The 23,056-nt window shown below is 47.5% G+C and overlaps 2 long non-coding RNA genes and 1 pseudogene across 2 annotated transcripts; all 3 read right to left on the bottom strand.

Annotated features, from left to right (window-relative positions):
• Window positions 1–3,022: 3,022 nt before the first annotated feature.
• On the bottom strand, window positions 3,023–8,567 carry LOC123131120 (7-deoxyloganetin glucosyltransferase-like; annotated as a pseudogene).
• A 3,446-nt stretch (window positions 8,568–12,013) lies between these two features.
• Window positions 12,014–12,722, bottom strand: LOC123131118 (uncharacterized). Its single transcript, XR_006464068.1, has 3 exons — window positions 12,707–12,722; window positions 12,414–12,479; window positions 12,014–12,161 (listed from the first exon to the last, which is right to left on the bottom strand). It is a non-coding gene; the product is annotated as an uncharacterized lncRNA (long non-coding RNA).
• Window positions 12,723–13,272: 550 nt separating this feature from the next.
• On the bottom strand, window positions 13,273–15,813 carry LOC123131117 (uncharacterized). Its single transcript, XR_006464067.1, has 4 exons — window positions 15,644–15,813; window positions 14,751–14,867; window positions 14,443–14,682; window positions 13,273–14,362 (listed from the first exon to the last, which is right to left on the bottom strand). It is a non-coding gene; the product is annotated as an uncharacterized lncRNA (long non-coding RNA).
• Between the last annotated feature and the right edge of the window lie 7,243 nt (window positions 15,814–23,056).

Raw genomic sequence — 23,056 nt, 5'->3', positions numbered from 1 at the left:
TGCCGACGGCTATGCCGACAGCTATGCCGTAGGCATAGATGGCAACTACTTTTTTTTTAAAATAGTCCCACCTCGCCGAGGGAAAAGCAATTAGACCTGTTTAAATAGTTCACTAATCCATACGTTATAAGCTCCGGTATTCATTAGACTTGTATGAAGAAAGTGGACAGTTGCTGTGAACTTTTCAGTGCTCAGGCACCGGGTGTGCCCGGGCAGCCGGCCTGGTGCCCGAGCACTAAAAGGTTCACAACAATTGTACATTTTCAATGATGAATACCGGAGTTTTTAATCAATTCAATTATTACATTTTTAGATTCTTAGTTTACCGTCCGTATGGGACCTGGTACCCAGCACCTGGAGGGAGTTAACAGACGTGTGGGGTCTACACGGAGGGGATCTTGCTGTGGAACAGGCGGGACGCGTCTCCGGGGCGTGCCCCCCCCCCCCCTCACGGACGGCGATGACATGGTCGTTCTGCGGTAACGATGCGGCAGAGGTGGAACGTGTCATCGCCGTCCGTGAGGGGGGGCCACGCCCCGAAGACGCGTCCCGCCTCTTCGGACATGCCACCACACCATCCTGCATGTATGAGGGCCCGGTGCGATGCTCCGGTGGCATTTCTATCCCCCCTAGTGCCCCCGTCCCGCCTAACCCTGTAGCGTTTGATCACGGGATCTAGCCCTTTGACTTTGCACGGACGGGCTTTGACCAGTGGACCTCCCCACCCGGTTGTGTTAGGTCAGCCCATAGGAACACTTTGGAGCAACATCCGGGCCAGACCCAGAGCAAGATCCCCTCCGTGTAGACCCCACACGTCCGTTTCCCCCCTCCAGGTGCCGGCGGCGGCGCCGTCCGTGAGGGGGGGGGCACACCCTGGACACGCGTGCCGGGCGTTTGCAACCGCCACAACACTTCCAGACTTGTGAGAGGCCGCCTACGCAAGATTTGGCGGCATGCTAGCCCCCGGAGGCCGCCGGCCACAGCCGTAGACGCGCGAAGGGCAATCCGCGTAGAGGGAATTTTTCGGATACTTCTCCATCACCAAAAATTATGAAAAAATACCATCGTTCCTATAGCACATGTGCCCGCGTCGTGCAAAAAACTCATGATTTTATCGCGCTCTGAGTATTTAGTAATATTGACGCCGCATCGTTACCGCAGAACGTCTACTACCGTGTCATCGCCGTCCGTGAGGGGGGGGGGCATGCCCCGGAGACGCGTCCCGCCTCTTCGGACATGCCACCACACCAGCCCACATGTATGAGGGCCCGGTGCGACGCTCCGGTGGCATTGCTACCCCCAGTGCCCCGTCCCGCCTAACCCTGTAGCGTTTGACCACCGGATCTAGCCCTTTGACTTTGCACGGACGGGCTTTGACCAGTGGACCTCCCCACCCGGTTGTGTTAGGTCAGCCCATAGGAACACTTTGGAGCAACATCCGGGCCAGACCCACAGCAAGATCCCCTCCGTGTAGACCCCACGCGTCCGTTTCCCCCCTCCAGGTGCCGGCGGCGGCGCCGTCCGTGAGGGGGGGGCACACCCCGGACACGCGTGCCGGGCGTTTGCAACCGCCACAACACTTCCAGACTTGTGAGAGGCCGCCTACGCAAGATTTCGCGGCATGCTAGCCCCCGGAGGCCGCCGGCCACAGCTGTAGACGCGCGAAGGGCAATCCGCGTAGAGGGAATTTTTTGGATACTTCTCCATCACCAAAAATTATGAAAAAATACCATCGTTACTATAGCACATGTGCCCGCGTCGTGCAAAAAACTCATGATTTTATCGCGCTCTGAGTATTTAATAATATTGACGCCACATCGTTACCGCAGAACGTCTACTACCGTGTCATCGCCGTCCGTGAGGGGGGGGCACGCCCCGGAGACGCGTCCCGCCTCTTCGAACATGCCACCACACCACCCGCATGTATGAGGGCCCGGTGCGACGCTCCGGTGGCATTGCTACCCCCAGTGCCCCCGTCCCGCCTAACCCTGTAGCGTTTGACCACGGGATCTAGCCCTTTGACTTTGCACGGACGGGCTTTGACCAGTGGACCTCCCCACCCGGTTGTGTTAGGTCAGCCCATAGGAACACTTTGGAGCAACATTCGGGCCAGACCCACAGCAAGATCCCCTCCGTGTAGACCCCACGCGTCCGTTTCCCCCCTCCAAGTGCCGGCGGCGGCGCCGTCCGTGTGGGGGGGCACACCCCGGAGCCCCAAGACGGGCGCCTACGCATGCATGAACACTTTCACATATGCATCGGGACCCGTGCGATGTTTCGGTGACATAGCTACACCCGAACCCCCCCACCAACCAGAATTCCTTCCGTGTCGACCGTTTCCCCCCTCCGTGACACGGCGATAGCGACGTTCGTAACGGGGGGCAATCGATATACCATCGGGTATGTTTTTTTAGATAAGGCATAATTATTTTATGCAAAAGCAAAAACTAAAATAAAGTAAAAATAACAAAACAAAGTAAAAACAAAAAAAATAAAGTAATGCCCACGTATGCCGACGGCAAGGCCGCCAGCATATATGTGCACACACGAAGGTTGTCCCACGGATCGATGACGTGGCGTGGCACACGGATCGTTGACGTGGCAGAGGGGCCTATGCCGACGGCTATGCCGTAGGCATACCTCTGCCACAGATATGCCGACGGCCGCCGTTACCACCTGTCGGCGTAGGTTCAACACCGTCAAATGGTCAGCGCTGACCGGGCAGGTGGGCCCGTGCTATGCCGATGGCCTGACCTATGCCGACGGGCCCCGTAGGCGTATCTCGGGCGGTCCCGACCGCCTCGTCTATGCCGACGGCCCCGTCGGCATAGATGGATGTATGCCGACGGCTTTTCTACGCCTACGGCCTATCTTTGGCCGTCGGCATATGTCCGGCGATGCCGACGGGGGCCGTCGGCATAGATTTGGCCGTCGGCAACCCCAGTTTTTCTGGTAGTGGGAGGTACAGTACTTTGCAGTCATCCAAGGAAGTCTTAAAAAAATGTACATGGAAAGATCTGTCCTATTTCTTAGGCAAAAGTACATCACAGAGGAGCTCTTTTAAATTGCGGTGAGATGAACCGCCGGGCTTGGCCGCCAAGATTGCCTTCTCCTGCCATTCCTCTGCCCTCTTCCTCATCTTCTTTCCACTCTCACCCTGCATGAGTTCCGTGATAAGGCCTGTGACGGCGTTGCGCTGGACGTTGTTGCCGATCTCCATGCCGACGCCCCACTCGTTGCATTGGTACCGATAGTTGGTAAGCTGGTCCGAGAAGAAGGGCCAACTGATGACTGGCACGCTGCCGCACATGCTATCCATTGTCGAGTTCCAGCCGCTGTGTGTCAAGAACACGCCTACAGCCGGGTGGTTCAGCACCTCCTGCTGCGGGCACCAGGACGCCATGAACCCACGGCCTGCCATCTCTGCCATGAACTCAGGAGGAAGCACCGCCGCATCGCCCCTGACGAGATCGCGACGGATGATCCACATGAACTGCCTGCCGCTGTTCGCCAGCCCCCACGCGAACTCCAGGAGCTGCTCCTTGGTCATGACCGTGATGCTTGCAAAGTTTACGTAGACGACGGAGGCGGGCTCCTTGCCGTGGAGCCACTGCAGGCACTCCTCCTGCTCCTTCCACAGGCTGAGGCTACCGACGGTACTTGTCAAGCGCGGGGCTAGCAGAGTGAGCGGGCCGATCGTGTAGACCTTGGGTCTGCCAAGGAGCGCTTCCATGGCCTCCACTGCCTCGCCCTCGAGGTCATCAAAGCTGTTGACGATTACGGCGGAAGCCCCGGGCGCACTCTCGGTTACTTTGATGGCATACTCCACCATGTAGTCATCTGGGTTCAGGATGAAGCTCGGGAAGTCCCTGAGCCTCATGTTCCTCAGCCCCGGTAGATACTCTAGTGGGGTATCAAGGTTTTTTTTTTAGAAAAGAAGGAATCATCCCCGGCCTCTGCATCTGGGTGATGCATGCGGCCATATTATTTATTAATTCACACAACCCTTATAAGGTAATACAACAGTAAGCCCGAGGCCACCATCTAGACGACACTTGTCGCTACTCCTATCCCCTTGATGAAGGTGTGCCGAATGTCCGGGCCAAATACCAAACAGACACCGCACAAAGGCCTAACATCTAACGCCGGATGCCCCATCCAAGCCACATAGGCGGGACTGGGTAACACTCCGGTCCGGCGCACTCTCAGTGAGTACCACACGCACACGCTGCAAAGGGCCGTCACCTCCGTCTTCCCTTGATCCATCCTCAAAGCATGTACTGACGCATCGACCTTGTCAGGCCACTCTGCCATCGACGCCACCACGACGCCAGACAACGTCGACCTCCTGCGCGTGTCCCTCGCCACACATCTGACGCCAAGTCTCCACTGCTCCATGCCGTCGAGAACCGCCGCCATGAATATGTAGAAAGAAACACCGCTCCACCGCAGATGCCATCCGCTGGTCCCTCGAGCCCGAGTGCATCTCCAAGAATGCCGCCCCCAAGGGGGTAACGACACATGAATGTCGCCGTCATCCGATCAACTGATCTAGAGTTTCCCCCGGATGTATTGGGTGGGGTTGGGAACTTCACCTCGATGATGCCTTCATGAAGGAAACGATGGTAAGAGCATCGTCATCACCGGCTCCGGCCAATGACCGAAGACCAAGTTTTCACCCGGATCCGTTCCAAGAAATCCACCCGACAACCTGTGCACTGTCTCGACCGCCTTCAAAGCCCCAGATCTAGCCACCTAGATCCGGCGACCAACCACAACAGCAGTGCCACCGTAGGAGCCCTGGCGCACCAGCCACTGCCTGAATGCGCCACCACTGGAGCCTGGGAGGAGGGCTCCCACCCCACCTCGCCAAACCGCGAGAGCCGCCGGGATGAATCCCACACACTCATCACCGTCTCTGATCTGAACCATGGCCAAACCATGATATCGCCGATGCAGATCCGCCTTGGATATGGACTGCACCACGCCATGCCGCCGGGGGAAGCCTGAGCTTCACCAGCCACCACCTTCCAGGGCCGCCGCCCCGGGATCCAGCCGCCGCCGACAGGACGCGCCGCCCATGCAGCAGGCCGGAGGAGCCCCCGATCCAGATCTGGACCGAGAAGCTCACCACGGCCTCCCCGTGCCAGCACGCCCCGCCTGGCCGCGAAGATCCAGCCGCCATGTCGCCCGTTGCGAGACCACAGCCGCATCCTCCGCCGTCCGAGGCCGCCGCCCCGGGATCCAGTCCTCGCTGGCCGCTGGAACGATCAACGCCATGAGGGCTGAGCCCATGACGTAGCCAACCAGCCATGCATCCGGCCAAGTTGGAGAACCACAACGTCATCCAATCTGGATCGTGCCCAAATCTAGCAAACGCTGCAGCCCCAACCGCTCACCCCCGACGTAGCGGATGCCATGCCGTCGATAGCCGCCGCGCACGCCCCTCAAGCGGACGCCGCGCTCAGCCGCCGGTCGCTGGAGACCCATGGTCCCAACGCGCGCCGACATGCCTCCGGATCCGCTGCCCAACAGAAGCAAGAGGCCGTCACGAGAGGAAGCCCCCGCCGCCACCGTCGGCCGCGCAGACTTTGCCCGGCGGCGTCCTCCGGCGGCGGCGGCGGCGGCGGCGGGGAGGAGGAAGGCCCGAGTGGGCTAGGGTTGATGGCGGCGCCCGAGTCGCCCAGGGCCAAGGCGACGCAGGGCCAGACAGAGGTATCCATCCGTAAGCTGTTTCTCATCTGCAGTCCATGTATGCAAAGATATAAATGGGGAGGAGAATACAGCTGTTGTTATTAGTTGCACAATGTATGTAGTGTGCACATCATTTTGAATTTCAGTTTCAAAAAAATTCAGCCCTAGGCAAAATCAGTGAATTTTGGTTATTTCGGCCTACTATTAAGCACGCCAAAGTTTTCATATGCATTTCATTGAAATAGAACCAAATATTTAAATAAGTATTTGAGTCTGTGTGTAGTACGTACGGTGATGGCTGAAATACTTTGACCGAAACAGTATCTACCAATATGACATTTTTTTTGGATGAATTTCAAAGGAAGTGATAAGCAAGAAATTGTACAGTGTTCAAACTTCGAAAGACATGTGTACCTTGAAGTGGGACGATGCCACGGTCAATGAGGAGACGGAAATAACGGAATCCGAGATAGCTAACGGTGCTGGCCGTCCAAAGCTGGACATAGGGGACGTCTAGCTCTTTGGCGGCATCCATGGCGAAACACATGGTGAGGTCCGAGACGATGCAAGTCACGACTGGGTGGTCCTCTATGGAGGCCGCACCATTGAACTCGGTGAGAAGGCGGCGGAAGGGGCCGAGGCAAGTCTCCAAGGTGGACTTGCAAAGCGAGGGGATGTCCTGCGTGACATCATCATCCACGGCGCCCGACGGATGTGGCATGCCATCAGGGATGGTGGCAATGTGAAAGCCCGGGGAGCCAGCCAGCGCATTGGCGCCCCGTGTGCGAACGAGGCGGGCGTGGTTGTACTCGGAGTTGACGAAGGTGACGTGGAAGCCGTGCGCGTGGAGCAGGTTGGCCACGCCGAGCATCGGGGTGATGTGCCCCTGCGCCGGGAACGGCAGGCACACGGCGTGCGGCTTCTCCTCGCCTGCTCCTTCCATTCGTTTTCTGCAGGTCTGGTTCCTACTCCGCGCGAAATGGCGACTCTTGTGTGCTTGGTTTGGTTGGTTGTGAATCAAGTTGATCTGGATATGGATAGGGATAGGATTTGGCTTTGCACGAGCAAGAGCACTAGCAAAATTGTTACCAGCGGTCCGGTCCGGCCTGAGAGATAGGAGTAACGAATGTGACATCAACAGCTCAGGTATTGAGACGTCTTGGCTGCATGTACTTAGTGGACAATTTTCGTTGTTCATTATATGGCGCGCCGTGATTTTTAAGGGCCCGTATCTGATGTCGATAGCCTAGCATCATGGCAAAAATTTAGTATGTGTGCTCTGCTGCCATATTTTTATCTTCAATTTGTCCAATTCACATCTAGATATTTTTAAGGATGTCACATCTAAGCTCCCACAAATAATGCAGCAACAAGGAACAAAAAAAAGATGGGACAAAAAAAAATAGACCACAAACATAGTAGACATTAAGTTAATTATGTCACATCTAGATGTGTCCTAAACAGGCCCTTTTATCTTCAATTTCGCCAACTCGGAAACTTTGACAAATCCAAATTGTAGGAAGTTGCACCTTACTTCCCGCAGAAAAGTAGTAACAACTTACTTAGCTTTAATTTCCTCTTTAGAAACTACTTATTAGCCTTAAAAAATTAAAGCACTTACCCATAAATTATAGTGTTAAAAAGTGCAACTTCCCAAAAATGTGAGCAATGTCTAATTATAGTTCATAAGTTATACACGATTGGAGGTTAAAATGATAAAAGAAGCTTAGAACTGATATCTAAGATATTTCACGAAATCTAATTATCGATACACAACGGCGGAGCTTTCCAAAAGTTCAACGAAGCTCTCATCATGCTCCTCCCCAAGTGAGCTGACGCCTCTACACAATTTGATTACCGCCTGGTCAGTCTGATTCACATTGTTAAGCTCTTTGTCAAAGTTCTCTCTCTTGCTCACGCCGCCGCTCAGCAAAATTATTTTGACGATCCACAGCGCCTCCATCACAATTTTCTGCTCATCCAACAGAGTGAGAGACAATTGCACAACCTTAAAACCCCTCACCAAGGTTCCGCATTTGCATCTATTTTCCAGCCAATTTCCATCGAATCAAAGCTTTTCAGATCACGGCGTAGATCAACGGCTCTACACGGATGCGCAAGTGCGTGCACCTACAAATTTTTGATAGGATTTGGCTTGGCTTGAGAAAACACTAGCAATTTGTTGTCACCGACCCGGTACGGCCTACGCGGTAAGAAATTAATTAGGGCAGGCACATCCTACACGATTGTGACATTGACATACTCCAAGCAGCCTGCGCTTGGCTGCATGTACTTATTTGACAATTTTCGTTGTTTATTGCGGTGCAATTCTACAGATAGCAGTCAGGCCGGGATTTAATGGTACAACGCACCTCACCTCGATTGCCAAGCATCGCCAGTGTTGGTTGGGTACCACAGCATGTAGAGTTGACTGGAAATTGACGGGCCCCCAACCACTACAAGGGCGCGGTGAGGAATCCTGGCAACGGAACAAATGGAGGCGAGATTTCCCAGATTTTCCTCTGGTCAGGGCCCCCATGATTTTGGTGCTTTGTGCACCCTAATCGACGGCCCTTGGTGTAGCGTACGTCTGCTTTCTTGTGCATTACTATCCTACCCAGAATCAATGCCACTGGATTACAAAATGTCTAAGTAGTATGGCCTCTATTGGAGCGAAAAAGCAGGCTCATTCCCTAGATCAACGTCAGCCACTGCCACTTGGTGTGTGTCTAGTTTTGAAGGTATAACCGAGGCCTACTAATGATAGAGTGTTTTCGATCTACATGGTCCTAAAGGCATGGTGTTTGCATGACTTCATCTCCTTACCCCTATTGCTACTCTGTGTTGCACAACGTAAATCTACATTTTATTTTAGTACTCTCTATGGCGAGGTTCAACTTTAGAGGGAAGCCATCTTGCCAACTTTTATAGCATTGCTACGATCCATGAATCCATGTGCGCCTAGTTGCACGATGCAGAACTAATTAAGAATGTGAAAGAGGGGTGCGTATGTGCCCATGTATTGTTGGCCTCTTGAATGATTGCATCTGAATCGTTTTTTCAAGTAGCCCGTACCCCGTAGGCATGCCCATTATGAGAACCATGCTAGGCCAACTTTAAAGAAACTCTACGGATGTACACATACAACTTATGAGGAGGGGAACCGAAGTTGGTAGTTGCCTGTAAAAGTCATGCATGTAAACTTCTGTTGTATAGGCAAGTTAACTGGGAATCGAACATATAAATGCTGCTAGACTACCCGCCGATCTGGGGCCTTCGTCGCGTGCTCCTGATCTGCATCGCTCGTTTTGCCTCGTTCTGTACTTTTCAGGAATGATGCTTCACCCTGAATATCAATAGCGAATCTAATCAATGGCTTCAACAAAGTAACAATACACGAATGACTTTTCATAGACATGCATACTTCACAATTTCAAGTTCAAGCTAGGGTCCTTGGAGACCTTGACTTTGCAAGATGAAGATGTTTCCACAAAAAATGCTCCTAAATATTAAGGAACCACTACTAGTTTTTTAGAACAACTAGTAAAACGCCCGTGCGTTGCCACGGGCTTTTAGAAAAATTTAAGATGCTACTCACGGAGCTAAAATAACCATGAATAATGCCGTCTCAACTAACTCACATCTTTTTCTTGACAATCAGCTAACACACATCATACTATCATACTATCGAAACCTTCCCCATCTTCGGCTATCAGTTGGCCATTCACAAGAGGGCGGCGGGCGCGGGCGCTAGACTTGGTCATCTTCGACGTTGCGGCAGCCGAAGATCGAGTTGGACGTGGGGGTGTAAGGAGGGAAACAAGCACGCAAGGAGCAGCGGCATTGCGACGGGCAGTCGTGCCACGACCTTTACCTTTTCCCGGGCAACAGCCAGAGGCCACCACGCTCCTCGGCTCTCCCTCCTCTCTTCCATGCCTGGCAACAAGATGGGCGAGATAGAGAGGAGGCAACCAAGATGTTTTTCTATATGGCGACCAAGATGTTTTTTTTACTCGTGCCACGGATTCCTTACAGCCCCACCCTCGAGTGAAAAATTATCTCTTCTTTCCAAATTTATCTTCTTTTGCTGCTTGGTTTTTCATTATTCTCGTCAAACAAGAATTGCCTTGCTATATAACCTCGTCAAACTAATATTATACACTTTTATGGATCCACTAATATGAGTTCATCATTATTTCGTTACTAAAAAGGATGGAACTCCAAAATGTTAAACAGCATGCTACACCAAATAATGTGAACTGATTGTATAATCAAACAATTTAATTCGAAATTATAAGATCTTAGGCATTTAATTACAAAACCAATGTGTTTGTGTTGAATGTTATGTTTGATCACTTTTGCAACCAAGTTCTTCTTGATATATGTACACCAATTTTAAAGCAAATGTAGAGTAGCAGAAACAACCATTTCTCCCTTTTTCCTTCTTCTAGAAATCCAGTAATAGACTAATGATATAGACTGCTCTGTTTCCTTTAGATGTAGGGTCCTCCTTGATTATGATGTAGGGTCTCGTTGGGCCATCGAAGCCCCTCCGTCGTCACTCCCTCCCCCATAACTACATCCTCCTCCTTGAGTCACCGCGCCAACCCCATCCCGCGTCAGTCTGAGCGCCCGGCAGTTCCCGAGCGTTACTCGCCCGGCCTCATGATGCGCGACTCCGTCACCAGCATGTCACCAGCATGCCCTTGCACCACCTCATGCATGCCTCCTTCACCGACCAACAACGGCCACATACGAGGTCAACAGGCACTAAGCCCTTGACCACCGCTGCGTGTGCTGCTCTCCCTGCAACAATGTATCAATTTTCAAAATGGTGTATCAATTAGCTTTGGTGTTCTACTTATGGCTGAAAAAATTGTCTTTGATTTTTTATTTTGACCCGATTGAAATTAAGTGGTTGCAATGAAAAAGGAAATTGAATTAGATTACTTCACTATCATACTATTAATTCTCCAAAAAAATCGTTGACAACAACAACTAACAGTCATGGATACATTTCCACTTCAAACATGTCGTTACTTGCCCGAGGTTGATGTAGAGGTCCTTGACGTCGCTCTTGAGCTCCTGGTTGCCATTCTCGAGGTCAAAGAACACCTACAGAGATATTAACCACCACAACCATTTCAAATCTTGACAAACCAAACGAAAGAGCAATCCTATATATAGGGAAAAAAACACATGAATGGCACAAAACCGGCAACGATTCCTTGTTATAGAAACTAACATGTGCACTCATTTTCTATTTGGATCATATTTTGTTGAACAAATCGTTGCTTCAGTTCAGTACCAGTGCCACATCGATGTGTTTCACCTGATCAGTAGTACTACAGGGTCTATCTTTGTGCAAAAAACTATAACGATGCTACGAACTTTTCGCTCTGCACCGGCTCAAAGGGCAACACGTTCCTGTCGAGGTCTGGTCCCCGGCCAGCCATTGCATGTGGAGCTGTCGCAGCTCCCAGCCGACGCCGTCCAGGTGGAGCGTTGGCGACTCCCAGCCGGAGCCGGCCGCTTGATTTAGATGAGTTGATCCAGGTCCAACGCCGCTCCGACCTCCTCTTTGATGGGCTCCATGCCCTTATTGATGTGCCCATGCCAGTCTAAGGAGGCTGGGAGCTCAGCTATTTCCTGAATTACATGCCTGCTCACAAATTTAAAAACACCTTGGCTAAAATCTCATATCACTTTCAGAATAAAACTTGATGAAACAGAGTTATGATAACAAAACCATGCAATGAACCAGGATTTCTGATAAATAAAATCAAAAGTACATGTTTTACTCCAACAAGCTATACTGCAATATTTCCGGTGACTCGGTTCTATCAGCACACTGATGACATAATAGATGCATCCTTCTAAGAAATAGGTACTCAGAACTGGAAATATTACCTATTTGGTAAGTGCAAACTTCTGCCTATGGAAGTATGGATGGTTTCCATCACCACAAATGAACAGAGAAACAGGGAGCAGAAGAACCCAAAATCGAGACGCTAAATGAGAGGGATAGGGCTCACAGAAAGGATCTTCTCATTGCAGCAGCATCAACATTTGCTCAAGCCAAATCTCTCCGGAGTTGCCCACGCCTTACTCTTCGACCGACCAGACCTCCTCCAATGGTTGCCGTCAGCTCTCGCCTCCTCATGCACCCCCTTGTATTTTGTGCTTCAGCACTGAACACGAACAGAAGATTCAGCTAGTGATACTATAGATCTAACAATTGGGGAATCATATAAGTGAACTTACACCCATGCTTGACAGATCAAACCATTTCGTACCTCCTAGCAACAGTACTGAGCATCCCAAGAACCTTGTATATCATGTATGGAAGAAGAGTGAAACAGACAAAGATTTCATGACTGTGTAGCATTGGCAAGTCCCTTTTCCATGACTTCATCAATAACCGCTTCATATGTGTGCAATCCTTTGAAGTAAAGTGTACTTCCATCCTACATCGTCACCAAGAAAACATCACTTCAAGCAACAGAACGTCAACGCACCCGGATTCAGAATACACATACACTTTGTTCTAGCTGTAGAAATCTAATAGCACACTGATCAAAATTAGTGCAAGGACATATGAAACAGGTAAAAAAGATATGAAAGACTAACTTTATCCAAACAAAAAGGAAGAGGAGCAATATAAAATGATGGGCCAGATCAAAGGGAGTTGGCTGTGGGAGAGAAGTGTCGATGATTACCACGATTCAGTTGCTAATCACCGTCGAGGATCCCAACATCGACAAACCATATCGATTCAGGAAGAGCTAGAACAATTCGTGATAGTGTTGCATCAGCCTCCCCGCTGGATGTTTTTAGTGGGAAAATACAGTATAATATGTATATCTAGTCCAGCCTAATTCTCTAGTTAATGACCTCCTTTGTTTTGTTTTATCAGATTTTATTTTAATTCAGACTATTTTATTTTACATTCAGACTGTAGCTAACTGCCTCCTTTCTCCCTCCGTCCACACCATAGACAAGGATGCACTACCAGCTTTAGCGGCCAAAATTTGGATCTATTGAGTCAGCTTCATCACCCAGATTTTCTGAAAAAGAGCACAAAATCATAATACCATTATACAGCAGTTGAAAAAATCGTACTGGGCATGGGCCGTCTATTAGCTTTGCTAAGTATGGTGTGGTCCATTAGGCTGGCTTGATTAAGAAACTTTGTACATACTACTATATATTAGTAGATGAGTTACATCTCGTAAGAAAATTAAGTTACAGGAATTGAAATCCACCACCGTAATTGTACATGTATATAATAGATGAGGCTTAGACATAAAACAACATTAATTTTATGTCAACAAGGAGGTTCACAGGTCATCTGGATTTCTTTCATTTTTGTGAATTGGCATGTCAAGTGGTCGGACCGTTCCCCGGACCCTGCGCAAGCGAGAGCGATGTGCAGCGGGCTGCCCTTTTTGAATTGGCATGTCAAGCAGGAGTGACGTGACAAACTAATAAACATGTTCAGTGACGTATCACAAATGCAAGGTAAGAAAACAAAAAATATTACTAACCAAGTTCACTAACTATCATTCGAGTTTGCCTGCACTGGATGAAATGTTGCAGTATGAATCCTTGAGTTAGAAGCAGATAAAGATAATTGATTATCCACTACAAAATCTCTAACCACTGCACACATGCAATGATGGTTAGTAGGAATACACAATTTTATGACCTGTAACATTACTACAAGGTTCGTTGGTCAATGTCCTTCCAGAATATGAACTTGAATTGTGTGGGTGCATATTATTACCTGTAAAAGAATGACACGGATCATCCACCATATAAATATCCATACATCTACCTGGATCCATTTATGACTGACTACGAAAGTAAATGTCACATAAAGGACAAGGAGCAGTACACAAAAACCTTTCAACAAGTATATGTATTTAACATAGGTGTATATTAAGTTATTAACTGCAGAGCAACTTGGTAGCTAAGCAGCTATGCTAACTTGCTAACTTAAGTTTCTGTTAGCAAATGTTCGTACAGTTTCAGAAAACCTTGGGAGTAGTTGATAGGAGTTCATCTTGCTAATTACAAATATTGCAGACTACACTGCGACAGGTGAAACTTGAATTACTAATACACTGGAAATCCTTTCAGTAATAAGATATGAACGAATAAGCAGAAAACTAATATTTCCTTATTTCCTTGTATCAAGACAGCAGACTCATGACTTACCATGGTACAGAACAAGAAACTTGTCAGCGTTAATTTTAAGTTAATAGGCAAAGCTCACAAGTCATCAAGATTTTATTTGTTTGTATGTTCACCTTATAAGTATGTTCGCCTTATAAGTATCAAGAAACTTGTTTGCTAATCTGAATATAATTCTCAACTGATGGCTAAAATGGCAGGCAGAGAAAGAGCATATCTGAACAAAATACCTGGTAGAGCACCCTACAACAAACCTCCAAAATGATTAGCGGCATTCGATCATTTCACAGTGCCTGCAGAAATAAAATCGAAATAGTAATCAGGACAAAATCTTTTTTGCAGAAGTGCACTCTAAATTCAGATATAACGTTTTCAAAAATCCAGTGATGCTAAAGAGGACATATCTTGCACATATTTGAAGAAGCCACCATCATCCCGCATTGGTCGTGGCAGTGAGAAACAATCAGAAGTCCTAAAACAGAGTAGGATCTATTAGAGAAAATTTGAAAAGGTGTGTTAGTATGTGACCATAAAATAAGGTTGTAAACAGACCAGGAATACTCGTTTAGATCATCATAATTACACCATGTTGAATGTGGTGTTTTTCCATGCTGGATTTTTTCTGACTCCTACCAAATATAAGAGAACCATCTCCATTACCAAGAAGCTTCTTCCTTTCTTTCAAGAGTATGTGTTCGACCCAAAGGCATTTTTTTCGCATCATTATCGGAATCCACTCCCCTAATCTCCTTTCTCTGTATCTATCTTTAACATATTTGCTAGCCCTGAAATCTGTAGGGAAATTAGACGCAAACTATGACAGAAAAGTGTGAAACACAGTGACAACAGAATTAGCTCACCCCTTCATACTGCTGTAGAGTAGAGTATTTATATATGATATCTGGTTAGTGTAGTAAGCTGATCTTTAATTCCAAAGGCAAGTGCACCATCGGCATGTGGTTCTGCAAAAATCATCACTAAAGCAATCATATCAGAAATCCATGAACTGTCATCTGTACAACAAGAACAAGGAAAAAAGGACCACAAATGGGTATCCAACTCGGCCAGCAGTGGCGACCTTATAGATTGTTCAAATCAACCTGCATATATAATAAACAACAATATAATTTATTTATAAACAAAATTATTAGCAGCCAACAGACACTTAATCTTTTTAGAAACTGGAAAGTTTGATTTCATAACATAAGTGTGTTCTTTCATAAGGCACAATATCTGAAGCATTTCAATCTATACTCCAAATAACAATAGCCAACACCGTGACTAATAGTATATCAGGGAAGAACATTAGGTTCATTTTTTCATGAGGCAACAAAAATATATGATAAATATCTTCCTGCGTATTAGCAACAGGAGGGATATAAATAAGCATACAAGTTGTACTCCAGCTTAGATTGCACCATACACCTCCATTAGTCATAAAATTTAGGAATAGTGCAGCCTGTTTTGACGATGGAAAATACAAATATTTGTAGTCAATAAAATCAATATATAGAGTGAAAATCGAGGCAAACTCATTCTGTAACTTCTTAAGCTTCAGCTTCCCAGATTTGTACTAAATCCCACCTCAACAGCCCAAAATTACGACCGTGTTGAACTGTTCCATCTCAACAGCCCAAAATTACTAAATCCCATCAAAAACTACATGTTGAACTGTTCCAAAGCACCATTAATCAAAACATGTACAAAGAAACAAAGGAGTGATCAACAGCCAAAAATAGGCTAAATTACGAACCTGAGAATCAGGTCATGGGGTTCAAGGGGAAACTCCTTCGCGCCTTGCTGGCGGGAGTTGAGCACGACCGTGAACTCACCAGGGTCGTCGAAGCTGCAGAACCTGCTGCTGCTGCTGCTTGACATCGCGCTGCTGTCCCTTGCAAAGTATTATTCTGAACACTCTGCGAAACGCCCGTCTGAATTTCCATGATGACACGAAACTAAATGTAAGTAATATTGCTCTAGGAAATATAGGAGTACTCCAAGAGTGCTCTGTTCATCTGATGGATTGTGCGTGTGCCAAGAGCCAGGCCAAGATGCACATTTAGTATGCATGGGAATAAAAAAAGAAACATACTTTCAATTTCAATGGGATCCCTCGGGAAGTTCCTTTGCAGTAGAACATACATTTACTCGAAGATTTCCCTTTTACTTTTCGAACCAGGATGTAAAATCATTTTCAGCGTATTAGTTGTCTTTATCTTCTCCATCAGATCCAGCCACATATACATGAATGAACAAGTGCCGTAGTGAATTCTATAAATTACAAACTATTTGAAGGTTGAAGCGCATAAATCAAGTGATTGTTATGCGTGCAATTAGACACTGGAGCAGATGATGTACTACCCAAAGCCAAGCCTCAGATCATTTGTAGAAACTGCAAGCAAATCAAACAACAACAAAATTGAAGAGCACCATTTACCTCTGAATGGCAAGCATTCCCTCTTGAAAAAGCTGATCCAAGTTGAGGTAGCCCAAGAATCCACATGCGCTGTGGTGAAGAGGAGGTAGGTTGGCAGCCCCATTGCCTTGTCCACGTGCACCGCAGATCCTATGACACCGTCAGCGACAACACAGATCACCGGTAGAACTCTGTTCGTCCTTCCGTGCCTCCCGACAAGCTCCGACGTCCGGTGTCGTGCTCGGAATGAGGGAGCTGGGCAAGCGGCCTATGCGTTGCTACGGACGACGGCGGCGGCGGCCAAACATAACATATTACAAAATGGAAGGCAATATAGTAACACCCATATTAGCATCCTGACACATGGAACTGGGAAATTGAGGGACATGTACAGTAGCTACAATACCATACTTACCAGTCAGATTAGCATAACCCACCAGTCAGATTAGCATAACCCACATCTATCTAAATGACAAGAAATTTAGGCTAAAATACTTTAGGATAAACTGGAAGGCAATATAGTAACACCCAGCATCCTGACACATGGAACTGGGAAATCGAGGGACATGTGCAGTAGCTACAATACCATAACTTACCAGTCAGATTAGCATAACCCACATCTATCTAAGGCTGTGTTCGGTTGAGAGGGATTCAAAGGGGGTTTGGCAGGGATTGAAGTGGATTTAATCCCTTGCAAGTCAAAACCTCTCCAAATCCCCTCCAATCCTCTTGTGGAGGGGTGTAACCGAACAAGGCCTAAATGACAGGAAATTTAGGCTAAAATACTTTAGGATAAACTGGAAACATTAAAAGATAGTTCTGCAAGGCTCACCTTAAATAGCAGTACTTACGAAGCAAGATAGCATGTCTTGAAGATTCATCTTGTATGCACCTAGTAGCAGATATTCCGAGCATGTACCGAAAACATATAGAGAGAACTGTGAGTTGCATATTCCTATAGGTAAATGCAATGGCTTACAGTACAAAGCATGTGTACTACCGTCAATGCTATCTCCAGAAGGTGTTGCATTGCCAATGTGTTAGTGATAACGCATAGCAATATGCATAAAGGCATACAACAAGAGGAAAACGAGGAGAAGGCAGGGGTACGCTCCTCCATGGATCTGGCAGCAACGACTGTGGCTACCTCGATGGCGTCGTCGGCAGTGGCCGGGAAGCTCCGCCGGTTGTGGCCACGGCCACATCCGGGGAGCACGGTGACGGGAGGTCGGGGAGGGAGAAGAACGGCGGTGGTGGAGGTCCCCTTCCGTCGATCTAGCGACGTGCAGGATCCATCCGAAAGGAGGTCGATGGAGGTGAGGGCCGGCCGGCTTCGGCGATTGCGGACCTCGGCGGCAACCTGGAGGCGGCGGTGTGTCACAGTCGCAACCTGGAGGCGGCGGCTCCTCTCGGTCCTCAGCCGCAACGGCTAGTCTCGGATCTCGGTGGCGGCTCCTCTCGGTCCTCAGGCGCGGCGGCTACTCTCGGACGTTGGCGGCGGCGCTGTGACCTGCGGTTGCGTCAGGAAGAGGATGGCAGCGGCGTTTACTCTCGAGGGGATCGAGAGGAGCCGCGTTTGGTGTCGGGTGGGTTTTCCGGTGCGTGCATGCGGGATGGGGATGTGACGAAAAAAACCAACGTAAAAAAACAGGACGAAAAAGCCCGGACGAAAATGGTGGGACGAAAATAAACCCAAAACGCAGACTACCAACTGAGACATCTCTACTCCTAATGGACGAATTGGTTGAATAGTCCCCCCCCCCACTTTTAACCAGTTTATTTTCAACCGGTTTATTTTCAACCGGTTTTTCTTCGTCTCACCTCCCACCAGCCCCTCCCACCGGTTTTTCTCTTTTCTCGTCTGATGGGAAATACCCAACATATTTATGGTAATCAATCATAATTAATCCACGTATAGTAATAAATCAATCCAGGTATGGTAAGGTCATAACTCAGGAAATTTTGAATATGGTAATTATATGGTAATAAATTTAAATTACCCCAAAGGCTATCAATCCAGGTATGGTAAGGCCATAACTCGGGAAATATCGAATATTGTAATAAATTTAAATTACCACCAGGTATGGTAAGGCTATGCACGTATACTAATAAATCATATAGTAATAAATCATAATTAATCCACGTATAGTAATAAATCAATCCAGGTATGGTAAGGTCATAACTCAGGAAATTTTGAATATGGTAATTATATGGTAATAAATTTAAATTACCCCAAAGGCTATCAATCCAGGTATGGTAAGGCCATAACTCGGGAAATATCGAATATGGTAATAAATTTAAATTACCACCAGGTATGGTAAGGCTATCCACGTATAGTAATAAATCATATAGTAATAAATCATAATTAATCCACGTATAGTAATAAATCAATCCAGGTATGGTAAGGTCATAACTCAGGAAATTTTGAATATGGTAATTATATGGTAATAAATTTAAATTACCCCAAAGGCTATCAATCCAGGTATGGTAATGCCATAACTCGGGAAATATCGAATATGGTAATAAATTTAAATTACCACCAGGTATGGTAAGGCTATCCACGTATAGTAATAAATCATATAGTAATAAATCATAATTAATCCACGTATAGTAATAAATCAATCCAGGTATGGTAAAGTCATAACTCAGGAAATTTTGAATATGGTAATTATATGGTAATAAATTTAAATTACCCCAAAGGCTATCAATCCAGGTATGGTAAGGCCATAACTCGGGAAATATCGAATATGGTAATAAATTTAAATTACCACCAGGTATGGTAAGGCTATCCACGTATAGTAATAAATCATATAGTAATAAATCATAATTAATCCATGTATAGTAATAAATCAATCCAGGTATGGTAAGGTCATAACTCAGGAAATTTTGAATATGGTAATTATATGGTAATAAATTTAAATTACCCCAAAGGCTATCAATCCAAGTATGGTAAGGCCATAACTCGGGAAATATCGAATATGGTAATAAATTTAAATTACCACCGGGTATGGTAAGGCTATCGATCCAGGTATGGCACGCCCTCACCTGATCACGTATCACAATCTCCAGCCCCACGCACGCACCAAAGAACCCACCCGGCACCAAACGCAGCTCCTCTCGATCCCCTCGAGTAAACGCTGCCGCCGTCGTGCGATCTTCCTAACACAGACGCCGTCGCCGCCTCCTTCCCACCTACGGCGTCCCACGTCCATGGTGATGGCGCTCGCGTCCTACACTGACCCTCCGCCTCATATAGGTTGGTCGTTGATGGAGTGGGATGTGCCGCTGCGGTTTGGGGAGGCGAATCACGATCTGGTTGGGATCTCAGTGTGGACTCGTTCTCTGCGATGAAGGATGGCGCTGCCTCCCTGGCAAATGGGATCGGAGGAAGGGGCTCTACGTCATGAATGTCGGCGAGGCAGCGGCCGAAGGCGAGCCCGACGGTGAGCACGGGTGTTCGTCCCATGAAATAGGCGGCCACGAAGGGCGGATCTGAGGCCACCCCAATCGCCGGTGGCCCTTCCTCCCATCGCTCATCGCCTCCATTCTCTCTCTCCTCTAAATCTTTGTCGCCCCTGCCTGATTCTGGCCGACGCCATCCGGCTCTCGCATCGACCACCACCAGCACGGCTGCGGACGAGGCGCAACCGCAGACGCCGCCGCCGCCATCCTCATCCACCTCCTCCACCATCCTTCCCAGCCGTCGTCGAGGGCACCCGCCATCTGCGCTCTAGCCCACCCGCTCCCTCCTATCCCCTCCCCCCTGCCAGCCAGCCCCGTGATCCATCGCACAGATGGCAGGTACTACAACGACCTCCTCCCCAGCGGATCCGGCCTCCTCCGATGGAGATCCATCCTGGGCACCACCTTATTCTCATGCGTGCACGTCTATATCAACGTCTCATTCCACCTCACCTGAGCCTTTACCTTCCCACCTCTGCTTCAGATCCACATCACTTTGCAAGGTATGTGCTTGATTGTTCCGAACTGGATCGATGGATTGTGCAAGGTACTTTGGGTGTTGTCATTGACGGCAATTGTCACGCCATGCTACCATCGGAGGGGCCCCTCATCGATGATTAGGGTCTTCCGAACTGCACGAGCTCCATTGAGAAGAATGTTTTTAATTCTGGTTTGCCTACATGCTTTCTTTGCCTGTATCTACTTAGCTAATGTCTTCTTATAGATAGTAGCTGCTGAAGTGGTGATCAAAGTTGTTCACTATAAGGAAACAACCATGATAACAAAAGTGTATATTCCCTGACCTTTGACCTGAAGTACTTTTTCATTAGAAACTTGCAACAGCCAGGCATTGAAATTAGCAACAGCTTCGTACGTACTGAACTAATTTGCAGCATCACGTACTGAACTAAGTTAGGTTATGCTCATCGTTCCGACATGCTTAGTGATAACCACCTAGCAAGCTAATCAAACATGAAAAAATTGAAGTGCTACTGCTAATCGTACTATTCTGAATGTGAAAATCTATTTAATTGGCTCTTCTCTAATTGTACACTTGCATAAATCTCAGATCTTGCAAATTACAGTATAACCATAAAAGTCATGCTTTGACTCCTATAGGGCCTTTTGCACTTTAATATGACTAATAATTTGCCTTAATATCACAGATTGGATTACTACCTTTCTAAGTGAATGACATTCAAGAAGGTCATTAAATAAAACCAAGAAATCCTTCTGGTATTGGAGTGTAGGAAAGTTGAGACTATAAAACCAAAAGGTTATATTTACGTTTATTAGAGAAGGTTCTTTACTTTTTATAGGAAAACACAAAATGTTGCGATGTAGAGTCTAGGTGGTGGGCCTCCTTGATCCACTTGGTGGATGAGGGCGACTCCGGTCCTGGCACCCATAGTGCCAGTGATCCAAAAATCATAGGGCCTGGATATAGCTCTAGCAGACGTATGCGGCTTGCGCATCGAGCTTGGTCGTCTCGAGCATGGAGATAGGCGAGTTGTAGACCAAGAGCTGGTACAGAGATAGGCGAGTTGTAGACAAGAGCTGGTGGGCAGCAAGAAACGCATGCACACCAAAGAACAAATCTGAGTCACATGCCTACTTCTATTGGTTTCTACAAAGAGCGGCTAGCTTAGATCTTAGACCAGTCGGTCACTGTCGAGGTCGCCAAGGTGATCTTACAGCATCGCCGTGGGGATTTCTCATGATTTTATGTAGGCAAGCCGCAAGCGGTGGTGGTGATTGGCTGGGTGGTGTCGCTGCCTTGGGAAGAGACGAAGTGATGGTAAAAGTAAGCAGGATCCGATGATTCTTTCGTGGGGATAGCCAAAGTCAAGATGTCGACTACAGACTCGTCGCAGACTTGCAGTGAACCTGGATGCGGCGAGCCTGATTTGTGGATCGATGGCGGGTCTTGACTTTGTTAGGCTGGGATTGGATGGTTGCGGAGGGTGGCGTGCTTAGTTGGGTTTCCATGGAAGAATGTGGCCTCCTCGTGGATCTGGTCATGCCCATCCTAGAGAACATTGTGTCCCTAGCTCCCTCGAGGAGCAAGGACAGTGCAAGCGGCAGCAGGGGGTAGGGGTAGATGTGGGGAGGGATGTCGGCGGCTGCTCGAGGTCATCATGATGAAACCCTTGACGTCCCATCTTTATCAATGGAAGTGGAAGAGCACGAAGTCGAGATTGGATAGGAGTTTGAGTTCTTTTTGGCACCGATCGGTTCCCCACTTTAGAGATGTATTTTTTTTTTGCGTGCGAGCAAACAGTGGGTTGATTCTAAAAGGGATAGGCACTTTTCAACAGAAGTGCATGACGGACCAAAAATATGACCTCATTTTATTCGTTTGATAGATATCGTATTATTCGTTGTTATTCGTTCGGTGAAATTTCCTAATATTTGATTGTTGTGTTTCTAATTAGAGCACCCCATAATCACCCAATATGAAGGGATGATAAAAAAATACTGATTATAAATTTTGAAGAGCCCGTGGCAACGCACGGGCGTTATACTAGTTAGGAGTAGAGACTAAAGCATATACTACAAGAGATCAATTTAAAACTGAAAAAACTAACTCTTTTTTAGCGAGAAACTGAAAAACAAGCTTGACACCTCGCACAAGATATTTATTAGAGACCAACAGCAATTAATGTCTAAACTCTGTCCATACAGATAGAGCGATCAAGTGTTTTGGGCCAATACAATCGAAAGCTAAATTACGCTTGTTTCTTCAAGAACAATAAAAATTCTACATTGTTTTCTCATGCGCAAAGCCATAGTGTGTCCTCTAACATACCATCCGTACTTCGAAATGGTCTATTAATGGGCTAATACCCACTCTTTCGGCTCTACCTCATTGTCGCTCATGCAAAGAAGCCAAAGGCCGCATTGGCTACATGCTCTGTTGGTAAGGGAAAGTTTCAGGTGATACCAAGACTTAGGTGATACCATGATACGGACTTCTGAGATCCTACGATGTTTGAGGAGCTCTAGTACCTGCGTGCGATTTTAAGACTTTTGGAGACTCTTTTGTAAAATGTTCAAAAGTTCCTGGGAGCCATCGGATTTGAGATACAATGGCCTCCATGAACCCGTATCACGGTATCACTTGAGGCTTGATATCACCTGCTATTTCCCCCTATTGGTAAAGCGAGAAACTGAAGGCAAGCCAGTTGGCTGTAGGGGGTGGCCGGGCGCTAATGATAGCTTTCAGGTGACCAGGCATCAGATCCCGCGGGCAGCCGTATCTCTCGGCTAGGCGGTCAGTAGGTTGCC

Source organism: Triticum aestivum, chromosome 6A, assembly GCF_018294505.1.
Source record: "Triticum aestivum cultivar Chinese Spring chromosome 6A, IWGSC CS RefSeq v2.1, whole genome shotgun sequence".
NCBI lineage: Eukaryota > Viridiplantae > Streptophyta > Magnoliopsida > Poales > Poaceae > Triticum > Triticum aestivum.
The sequence above is the reverse complement of the archived record's forward strand: the minus strand, read 5'-3'. Positions and strand labels throughout refer to the sequence as shown.